The sequence below is a fragment of the Dreissena polymorpha genome, chromosome 8, assembly GCF_020536995.1.
Source record: "Dreissena polymorpha isolate Duluth1 chromosome 8, UMN_Dpol_1.0, whole genome shotgun sequence".
In the NCBI taxonomy this organism is placed as follows: domain Eukaryota; kingdom Metazoa; phylum Mollusca; class Bivalvia; order Myida; family Dreissenidae; genus Dreissena; species Dreissena polymorpha.
The window spans coordinates 63039043-63050760 of NC_068362.1; positions in this window are offsets into that span (position 1 = coordinate 63039043).

The window sequence follows — 11718 nt, forward strand, 5'->3', positions numbered from 1 at the left end:
TGATACCTACTTATGAATAAAACTTAATTATTGCTTAAGTTACGCTGATCGAGTTACCAACGTTCATAATGCCACCAATGTATGTACCTTTCACTTCAGCATAGCACAGTGTGCTATCGCCATTAAATCTCTCTAATTTATTCTTAATGGCGTTGTACTTTGACACAAAAACTTCTTAAATACTTCATCGTAGCAACCTTTGGCACCGAGGTCTAGCATATACCTGCCTGTGTTATGATATTAAAAGCATTTATTGTTTCAGGCTAATGCTTTTTGACAACTGTATACGTCCCCTTTTTCAGCGTGAAATGTATTTGACGCCAAATTTTCTACCCAATCGTAATTAATAAATATTTTACTATTCTCTGAAAGAGGATTGATCTTGTAAAGTGTCTACAGAAGAGCAAATATATATTTTTCTTTTGTAGTTTACGTAGGACCTTCATCGAATTAAAATTGATTATGTATTCACTAAGATTAAACGGGGTAAGATTCAAAGTCATGTTGTTTCTTTATATTTTCTTTTATTTACTGAGCAACCCCTGTACATTTTATACAACAAGTACTTTAAAACATTGGTTTTCGATGCGTGAACACAATATTTTCATAATTGATTATAATGACCTAATTAACAGTTTTTCAACTATTCTTTCGATGAATCTATCGATTCAAATGTTCTGATTTGATTTTGTATACTAAAGCAGCAAAGTATGATTTAATTAGCGTGTATATGTTAAAAGGGCCTTTTCACAGATTTTTGCATGTTTTGAAGTTTGTCATTAAATGCGTTATATTGATAATTGTAAACATTGGAAATAAAAAGCTCCAGTAAAAATCGAGAATAAAATTAAGAAAAAAAAAGTAGCCCTCGAACCACTGACCCCTGGAGTCCTGGAGAAGAAGTATGTACCAAATAGACCACTCGGCCATGCGCGCTCACGCAATTTAGATAGTATTTAATACTGTATATAAGCAATCCTCGTAGTTTTACAAAATACAACGACAACAACAGAACTCTCCAAATTATTCAATCGTTTCGCGTTGCAATGCTCTATAACTTTCAGTTTTTTAAATCGTCAAAATATGCATATATTGGCTATTTTAGAGCATGGTAAATGTTCAGTATTACTGTTTCCTCACAAATATCATAACTAAAACGAAAATTTGCGAATCTGAAACAACTAATTTTTAATTTTGTCAATTTACCAAAACGTGAAAAGGCCCCTTTAACCCATTTATGCCTAGCGTCTAGAAAAAAGGGCCTTGGCAAACAGCGTAGACCCAGATGAGACGCATCATGATGCGGCGTCTCATCTGGGTCTGTGCTGTTTGCCTAAAGGAAAAATTTCTGTAAGAAATATTCTAAATATAGAAATAAATATACTAGACATCCATAATTTTTGAAATAAATGATCCAATCTAGAAGGATGGGAGAGTCCACTAGGCATAAAAGGGTAAATGAGGCGCTCTCTTGAAACATCGGACTTAGTTCATGTGCGTAAATTATCGTCCCAGTTTAGCCTGTGCAGTCCGAGCAGCCTAATATGGGATGACTCTTTCCGCTTAGACTGGCTTTTTGTTTAACCCATTTATGCCTAGCGTCTAGATAAAAGGCCTTGGCAAACAGCGTAGACCCAGATGAGACGCCGCATGATGCGGAGTCTCATCAGGGTATGCCCTGTTTGCTTAAAGGATTTTCTGTAAATATTCTAAATATAGAAAAAAAAATACTAGACATCCCTCATTTTGGACATAAATTGATCCAATTTAGAAGGATTGGAGACTCAACTATGCATAAATGGCTTAAAGGGGCCTTTTCACAGATTTTGGCAGTTTTTAAACTTATTCATTAAATGCTTTATATTGATAAATGTAAACATTGGATCGTAAAAGCTCCAGTAAAAAATCAAGAAAAAAAATAAAAAAAGGAAAAGAACATTGCCCGGAGCAGGTTTCGAACCAGTGACCCCTGGTGTCCTGCCAGAGTCCTGAAGTAAAAACGCTTTAGCCTACTGAGCTATTCCGCCGTGTACACATGCTGAACGTATTTTATACCCTATATAAGCAATCTTCGTAGTTTCACAAAATTTAACGACAAAAACAGAACTCTCCAAATTATTCAATCGTTTCGCGTTGCAACGCTTTATAATTTTTAGGTTTTAAAATCGTCAAAAGATGCATATAATGGCTCTATTAGACCATGGTAAATGTTCAGTATTACTGTTTTCTCACAAATATCATAACTAAAACGAAAATTTGCGAATCTGAAACAACTTTTTTCAATTTTGTCAATTTACCAAAGCGTGAAAAGATCCCTTTAAACGGAGAATTCGTCTAAAGAAAAATGCATAGAAGAAAATGTCGCCCTGATAAGCCTGTGCAGACTCCACGCCCGGTTTTTCAGAGACGGGCAAATGTTCATAATGTGGTATTTTTGTATAAGACAAACCACGGCATTACTAATTATAAATGTACATCTGTCTTGATTGCGAGTATTAAGTGATTAAGATAAAATAGTCTGTGATTTATCATGTAGTGTTTAACCTTAGCGCCTTCTTTAACTTGATTACAAATGTCAATACAATGAGTTTTTAACATAACACAAAGTTTAACACAAATAGCATTACAAGCATGTCATGGATTTAATATGGAGATATTAAAGTGATATTATGGGCTTCTAACAGTTTATAGGTGTCTATCGCAACCGTTGTTTATTTTTGGTGTTTTCACTTCATATACACTTATATTTGTTAACATACTAAAACAATATCCCGGAAAGAGAAAAATAATGCATGTACGATGTGAACCTAAATTTAGTTTTAGTGCAGATTCGTTCATACGACACAAAGACACAATTTTGTTTTACGGATCGTTTCGTCTTAGAGGACTGGGTGAGTCACGTAAGAAATTGAATAAAAAAAATATATTTTTATGAACAACTGGTAGCAAGATGAGTTGCAGGTCAGTAACCACATTTTAACTAACTTTTTTGACCTGTTAATTCTTTTCAGCTCAATTCAACAGTGAAAAATGCCCATAATATCACTTTAAGGAAAATGTCTAAAAATTTAACTAAGGCTAGTTGAAAAATGTGACCTACAAAATGTTCAATCGGTGTTTTCACAGTTGTGTCCCTTATACTAAATTTGCCAGCTATGCGAGAGAGCAAAAGTAAAGAGTTCGGCTTTGTGTTTATATTAAAAATATTAACATGAAACTTGTTTCAGACTTTTTACAATAAATTGGATCGATGATTACTCCCATGTAACAAACTGTTTTGAAAGCTATCTTTTACTTTATCGATGTGTAAGTTATCGACGATTAATTAAATAGGACGTTCTATTTAATACGGTATATTACGTTTTTTTTGATGAATTGTAAATTCTTGTCAATTTATTAATATGAGATTTTTAATATAGGTTGCCGAAAGCATTGTGTATGTTTTGCAGATATGTTGTTGAAACTTTGTAATTAGTTCAGAAATAAGTTTTCAAATGTTAAAACTATCAAATTTAGCACAGTTGTATCTTTTAGTTAAGTTGAAGCTGTGTTAACTTCAAGGATCCCGAAAACGTCATATTACAGGTCAAACCTTTTTTAACATGTTCATGGTGTTTGGTTTTAAAGTTGCATCCTCTTTTTTGTATTTACGCTTTAAGTGTGTTCTAACGGTATGTTTAATTTCCATGAATGTTTTCAGACGTAATTAAGTTATATACATGTTAAACAATTGCTTACAATAAACCCTAAAGCCTGGGATATGAATGCGTGATACCTACAAATCGAGGTCCTGAGCTATGAATGCATGGTCAGCATATAATTGATTTATTATATCAACCCATTTATCGGCTTAATGAAATTGTAATTTCTTTTTTATTTCCTTTCATACGTTTTCCACGTTTGTTCTTGTCCGGCTTGTAACCCTATTAATTTACGGCCATTTGAGGCTATTAATTTCCCCATCAATTAGACTCAATAAAGGATGAAGAATGTAAGAAACGGAAAAGAAAACAAGCAATGTGCCAGTAATTTAGCACGATTGGATATCACAGCGACGGTGTCCGTGTTTTTAGTTCTGTCAATTTACCGAACTGTTTTTATTTCATTAGCGCAAAGAGTGGAAAATAAGCCGATTAATTGTCCCGGCGTAGAGGTGATACCCAACGAACAAAAACAAGGTATTGGCCTAGCTATCGATGAGAAAAAGACTCTAGTGTCACATGCAGAGATAAATGGATTTTACGGTGACAAATATTGCCAACCTCTGGAGCGTAATTCTTCATTTTTTGTGACAAGTATTCACGTCAAATGGTTGGAAATTAGACGGGAATATGTTATCGAGCGCCCTACTGATTGATTAATCATTCCCCGGCCATTAAAGATGTTGATGAGGTGGGAAGGTATGCGACGATGCGACCGGCGGTATCAGTTTCCGACGGTATGATGCCCAAATTGAAAATGTTGCCTCTACTTTGGCCAGTGAGTCAGAAACAGTTATGGCCCCAACTATAACATACTTCTTTTTTATAATATTTTTTTATTGCTATTAATCGCTATGTTTTGTGTTGTGTGGCGCGTAGTGTCGTGTGCTGTGTAGGCACCTTTATACATATATGCTTTCTAAGGGACTACACATGCGTCAAAATACGTATCTAAGTGATAAAGGGTTACATACTACTGATGCAGAAATTCTTATGAGCCGCGTCCTGCGAAAAGATGTATTGTGACATAATCGGTCAGCGTAGCTCCAGACCAGCCTGTGAAGTCGCCCAGTCTGGTCAGGAGCTACCCCTTCTACTTATGAGACCAGAAAACCTTTCGTAACTAAACGGTAGCTTCTTGTCAGACTGCTCGAATGCACAGGCAGGTATGGGGATACGCTGAACTAGTATGGCATAAGACCCGTTTTTGCATGACGCATCTCACACGCAATCCGAATCTCATTTAATTTACTAATGAAATCGTCTAGGGGAAGGACTTTTTGCAGGTAATACATACATATTTATTATCCAATCATATAGGTACTTGCGTATATGCAGACGACAATATTTTAGTCCATACATCTGCTCTAATACTACGTACAAATAATCGGTAAAATATTGTGATCGTGCGATCATGTAACCCGTCTGGGGGTCAAGGGTTAACTTCACCATGTTCTAAATTTGCCTTAATTGCGGTAATTAATATGCTATTAATTCAGGCACAATAAACGGCGGTCCTGTAAAAAAACCTAATCTGAACCCATTTATCGTGCTGTCAATGCGCGGCCTTTTATAGTTGATCTATGTTTTTGCGCAGCACGACCCAGTCATCCTACACCAGATCGGGGTTCTGTTTTGACACAAATCGTTTAGGACAAAAGGCGTCTGGTCGAAGAAAAACGCCATTTTCGATCATCCAAAGTACGCGGCCTTCGAATGCAGAAAACGTATTTATTTTGGTGAATCATCTCAAACGTTATTTCGTTTCTGACACATAGAAATACTATAGACGTGTATTGTTGTTAATAAAAGTGAAAACACATTACATGAAAATTAACCACTAATATTCTCGTGCCCTTTTGCCGAGCAAGGTAAGCAAAGTATGTTGGTGGCGACAAGGTGAACGTAATTCTGCCAAAAATAGGTAAATCTTTCTAACTTGAGTACTTTGGCTTGATATTTTGTAAATACATGTACGAACAATACAGACGTTTGACAAATCTTTACAAAAAAAGCTGTAGTAATGTTTGGAAAATTCAAAATCTCGCAAAACCATAATGTTGTAAAAATTCCAACATAAAAATGAATTTAAATCGTTAAAAGTATATGCACAAACACTTGAAATATAAGAAGGGCTATATCGTAATCTTAAGAAGAAGCAGATTAAAAATAAAAATGTAGACATCGTAACGTTCATTGAAGGCGATTTCAATTATATATTCGCATCTCAAGTATTTAACATATTCAGAAAATAAGTTATAAACCAATTCGTTTTAAAGCAAACAAATATGAAGACATCTGTTGAACGTTTACAGAAAGACAATGAAAAACCATTAAAATATTGCCAAATTTACTTTAACAGCTGACACATTGAGAAATGAAACGTATTATCAATAAAATCTCTCCATGTATTATCGTCTTGTTTTGTAACTTTTTAAATCTTAGTATTTATTTGAATATGTGTTAGCTTACAATGCTTTATACATATACTACTATGTATTAAAGCTTGCATAAATATGTGTCTTATTAAATTATTTATAGAAATACGTTGTGATTTCACAGCTATCGCTAATACCATACTAGTCAAATTTTGCTCTGTAAAGTATAGCATACTTAATTGTAAAAAATGCGTCTACGTTATTGTCAACTTTTTTTTAAATCAAGTTTATTGCGTGTTAACTCAAGAACAAAAAATATAGTCTTTAAATCTTTACAGGCCATAAATTTGGCGATTGTCAAGAATATTTTTTTTTCATGCAGAATTAGATTTATGTAGATTTAAGTATACAATTGTGTGTCCTCATCAACTGTATTATATTATTGGAACACAACAGATTCAAGAATATTCTTACGTTTACAGTTGGTTCGTGAATTCGGGCCCAGATTATCGCCTGGTGGCGATTCAGTCCTTCCGGTTCTAAAAGCGGCAACCATGAGACACATATTGCCAGAACTTTGTTTGCCTGCTCAATATCGTTCATGGGCATATAAGGCAGCATTTAAAAACCAGAAATAGTATCGAGATATATAAATGAAACAGGTTAAATCAGGAACAATACAAAACAGCATATATCATACGGATTAAAGAAATGATTGTAATCACGGATATGAAACCAATGGCCTAAACAAGCTTTGTTTTGCATGTTTTGACTTGTATAAATGTTGTAGAGGTTAAAACTTATAGTGGTAATAGCTTAAGTGAATGTTCATTTTATTTTGTTATCAACATTTAAAATATCATAAATATGCTTACAAACAAATTAAAAATAATTCGTTTAGTCTTTACTAATTGTAATACCAAGAAAAATGCTGAAAAAAAATCTTCCCCTGGATTCGACCTCTTTCAGTAGAAGGAAATGCACAACGACAGCGCCAATCAAGCTTCAATGTATAAAGGGAAACATAAAGGCTGTGTTAGTACTCGATGTATTTTTACAAGTATCGACAAAACGCGTTAAACACGCTTTATTTTATTTATTTATAGTGCTTATTATACATTAAGGAACCAATAATTTTAACAGTTTCCTTAGTAAGGAATTTTATTTTGCTTGTTAGGACACGGTGAATAGATTTCGTTTTGAATCTATGACAGATATTTTAAAAATCGTAAGCAAGTAACTTTAATACGGTGTACATGTCCTAATAGTAGTATGCTGTAGTCTTAGAAACCGTGTTTGGTCACGCGAACGGCCTATAAGAATAGTAGTGTGTTTTTCCAGGCTTGATACGCATAAATCACTGCTAATGCATCAGGAAAGCGGGTCTGAACACGGTTGATATTAGAAACTGCTTTTTCTCCATCAAATACCAATTATACAGACAGCGTATCACTCTTTTAGGGAAAGGAAACTCGCAAATCCCATTAAAAGTCAATAAGATCTCTGGCTTTTGTTTAAAATAAGTATTATTGTTACAAATTAGCAATTCATCAACAGAAATTACTGGTGTCGATTTCGAGAATGTATTAAGAACTGTGATATATTTTCAGTCGTCATCGAACATCGCTGGGTCGTTTTAAAAGCAATAAGACAACACGGTTTCCTTTAATTAGTCTTCATTAAAGCGGAGAGCGCATTGACGTACAAGAAGTTCTCGGGACATTTTGATGGCCCTGTTTCACATAACTATGTTTGCCACACAGACGAATCAATCATAAACACCAATAGATTAATTTTCCGGCCCACTTGATTGCACCATTTTTCTTAGAGAGACATTCACGCAGCCAAGTAAAGTCAGACGTAAAACGTTTCCCAAAGATTGAGTTTTACAACTTTTTGTTACGTTAATTCCTAGTTTCTTAATTGAGGAAAAGTTAAGATTCGAAGAACATTTAATAATTTGTGATAAAATACGGTATGGCACCGTCCCCATTATTTGCAATACACTGATGTTTGCCCGTCACAAAAATAGAAAACAATAATCTATTCACAAGTATAAGTATTTGAAAGATAGTTCTAGTAATTGATTAAGGGATTGAAATGTTTAATGAACAAATGATTGAAGGCTTTCAAAGCTTGAATGAAATATTGATTGATTGATTGATTGATTGATTGATTGATTGATTGATTGATTGATTGATTGATTGATTGATTGATTGATTGATTGATTGATTGATTGATTGATTGATTGATTGATTGATTGATTGATTGTAAACTTATTTTATCAAGATAAGAATCATTAATAAGAGGAAAATATGTTGTTGTTTTTCTTATACAAAATGTATGAGCTTTACTAACAAACGCCCCTAAAACTAAATACAGTTAAATAATAACTCAACTAACGAGCACTCGATAAAACCATGATGGTTAAAGGGACTTTCACATATTTTGTATTTTTTGAAACATAGCAATAAATGATTTTCACTAACGAAAGTATAATATTTGGAATAGTGATATTATAAAAGCAATAAAAAGGTAAATATGCCCTCGCCGGAATTCGAAGCCGCGACTTCCTGAAAGAAAAATCCTAATTGTTACCACTAGTGCATTATGGTGTCTAGAATAAGCAGCGAAAATCGATGAAAAGCCTTGCAAACGCTTTAACATTATACTGATTTCGATTGGGGATAATTCATTAACGAACGTATATTCTCTTAAATTTCTTGGTCAGGACTGCTTTTTTAATTAATTTGAATATAAATAATAAATTATTTTTCGACTTCTTCACATTTTTAGCATAGGTGCTTGCACCTATGCTTAAGGTATATACCACATTTTGAAAATCCACATCGGTCGGTTACCCTTTATGAAGCCTTACCTGATCACAAATCAGACGAAATATCTATTTTTTAGCATATGGTAATTCTTACAAAAAAATTTTTGGAAACGTTTTTCTAACGTTTTCTTCCAAGAATATTGCTGACACCTTTTTTAGTGAATTTTTCTAAGACCGTTTTATGTCAAAAAATCTTCTTATAACCTAAAACAAATTTCGTTCGTAAAACAATTCTGTTCTTGTTGATAGTGACCTCACACCTAATTTATATGGGATCCCAATTTCTATTTCCTTCGTTTACTGTTCTGTGAGAGGTCAAATGTTTACATAACTAAATTAATAAGGCCCTGGTTAAAGTATATGTAACATTTCATCGGTTAATTATAAATAGAAATTAAAACATATTCTCAGCAGGAAGTGGGGCATAAAGCACTTTTATTCTTTGAAAATGTGTAAAAAATGGCGGAGTACGATGAATGTTTTCTGATTTATGACATGGATTCTGACGTGCCTTTCTATGGATTTGATGAAGTAGAGTTTAAAAGTAATAGAGATGTGTTAATTGAAGTTAAAATGATTTACTTTGAGCCAGAAATTTACGTTACGAGTAGAGTTAACGGTTTAAATGTGGCATCGGATTTAATGGATTCGCGCGAATTCTGGACGAGTGCTGTGTCTGTAAAATATTAAATGGAAAGCTGTAAATGTATCAAGTCGGAAAAGAAAACGGATGGTTGCATAATGGTATGCGTGAAATAATGTAATTCTACGTATTTATTTTCATAGTTATGTCATTTTGTAACCATTCACATTCGTCACTATTTGGAATTCCCGTTTCTAAAAATAGAGCATTTTGTTAACAAGGGGGGCGACTCGTGATGTCAGCAATCGTTAAGGCTACAATATACTAAATAATCGAGTCATGAAGGGCTGTACTTTCTAAACAAATCATCATATTTTCCTCGAAGGCATGTTATACACTTTGTTCTGGTTTTATCGTTTGGAGATATTGATAGGGTAAGCATAGGTGTTCACTACTTAATCCCTGAAATAGGATAAAGTTGGAGATTAAAGTAAAAAATGCAAAAGGTTACAATCCACTAGAAAACGGCCGAAAAAGGCGCAAAAACAGTCGATTTTGATTTGAGTCGAATTTGTTTTTGGTTTGAACATGACAAATCTTTTTTATTGCTTAAATCGATTCAGCTAAGAATGCCCGTCAAGAAAAGGTATGGTTATGGGGGTCTCTATGTGCAAAATGTTGTATTTATTTTCGCTCAAAGTTGTCGCTTTTACATCGAAACATATAAGGAAACTATTTAGTATATTTTGACCTAAACATTTACTTCAGCAGCAACTTCCCTGTATCTTGCAACTATGCTTTCAGCGCCATCGGCGCTCTCGTTTTAACTGTCATTTTATGGAATCGGATGAAGTCCCTTTAACACTTGCGAGTCTTTGATTTGGTTCAACAACAGTTCTCTCCCTTATGCTGTTATAAATATTTGTCTCCAAGCTTTAGCGAGGATAAATCGTAATAACATAAATACTCGGTCTCGGAAAACTAGGCTTGGAGCGTGTGCGTAAAGTGTCGTCCCAGATTAGCCTGTGCAGTCAACACAGGCTAATAAGGGACGACACTTTACGCTTATAGTGTGTTTTTTTTTAAAGAAAGTATCTTCTTGGCGAAAATCAAGATTTGGCGGAAAGTATAATCCCTGATCAGCCTGTACGGCATGCACAGGCTAATCAGTAATGACAAATGACGCTAATTCATATAGCCCCGTTTTCCAGTAGTGAGTCTCAATCGATGGGAGCTTGTAGCAAACCGCGGTTCAAACAGTGCTAGAAATCGATTTTGTTGAAAGATAACAAATTATATCATTTTTTGTAGTTAATACGGTGTTCTACACACATGTGTGTACTCACTATTCGGGAACATCTCATGAAAGAATATACGCGTGTATATTAAAGAGATCTGAACGTTTGTCTTGCATTAATACTCCAATATTCCGATTGGTATATTCTACTAGTATGTAAAAGATAATGTATTGTCCATGTGTTAGTTGTATGTACAACTGTTGTCGTTAAATCCTGTATAATAACGTATAATTTCTCAATTTACTATTAAACGTGATCTTTGTCGTTTCATTTCAGAAGGCTGAATTTTAAAAACAGGCTGTGAATGTGTTGCATGTGTGGTATAGACCGGTCAGTATTAACGAGATGGAAATAATCAGTTGACAGATTAACAATTATTTCCTCGCAACCTCGGGCTACAACTGAAGGGCCGAACCGCCCAGGTTTATATTCCTGACACGTCCTTTTATCCCGGGACCTCAAGTGGCTGGGCACTTGAACAGAAGGCAACTGAAGGTTAATAAAAACACAATTACTGGCCAATTATGGTAGCACCGGTTGTTGGCGTATTTTCATTAGCGCGAAAATGTTTCTTAATTTCGGATTAGTTCGAGGGGTACGGAATCTAATCAAATATAATGACACATACAACTTGATCAAGCAATCGTTTTCACGAATGCGATTGTGTTCCGCAAATGACCAAAAGTTTCGGCCCCTATATCTTCACATCCAAACGGTTACTCCCATAATCGTTAAAATTCTCCACCCCGTCAAATGTAAAAATCACCCCTGAACAAGATCACTACATTCCTCGTTTGTAAAATTGTACAAAATTAAATTAAGCATACATTTTCCATATTTTGGTTTTAGTCATTTGCATCATTAAAAGTTTAAAATAAACAAAACAAAAAACTTTTAATGAATGGTATATAATTGATATGTT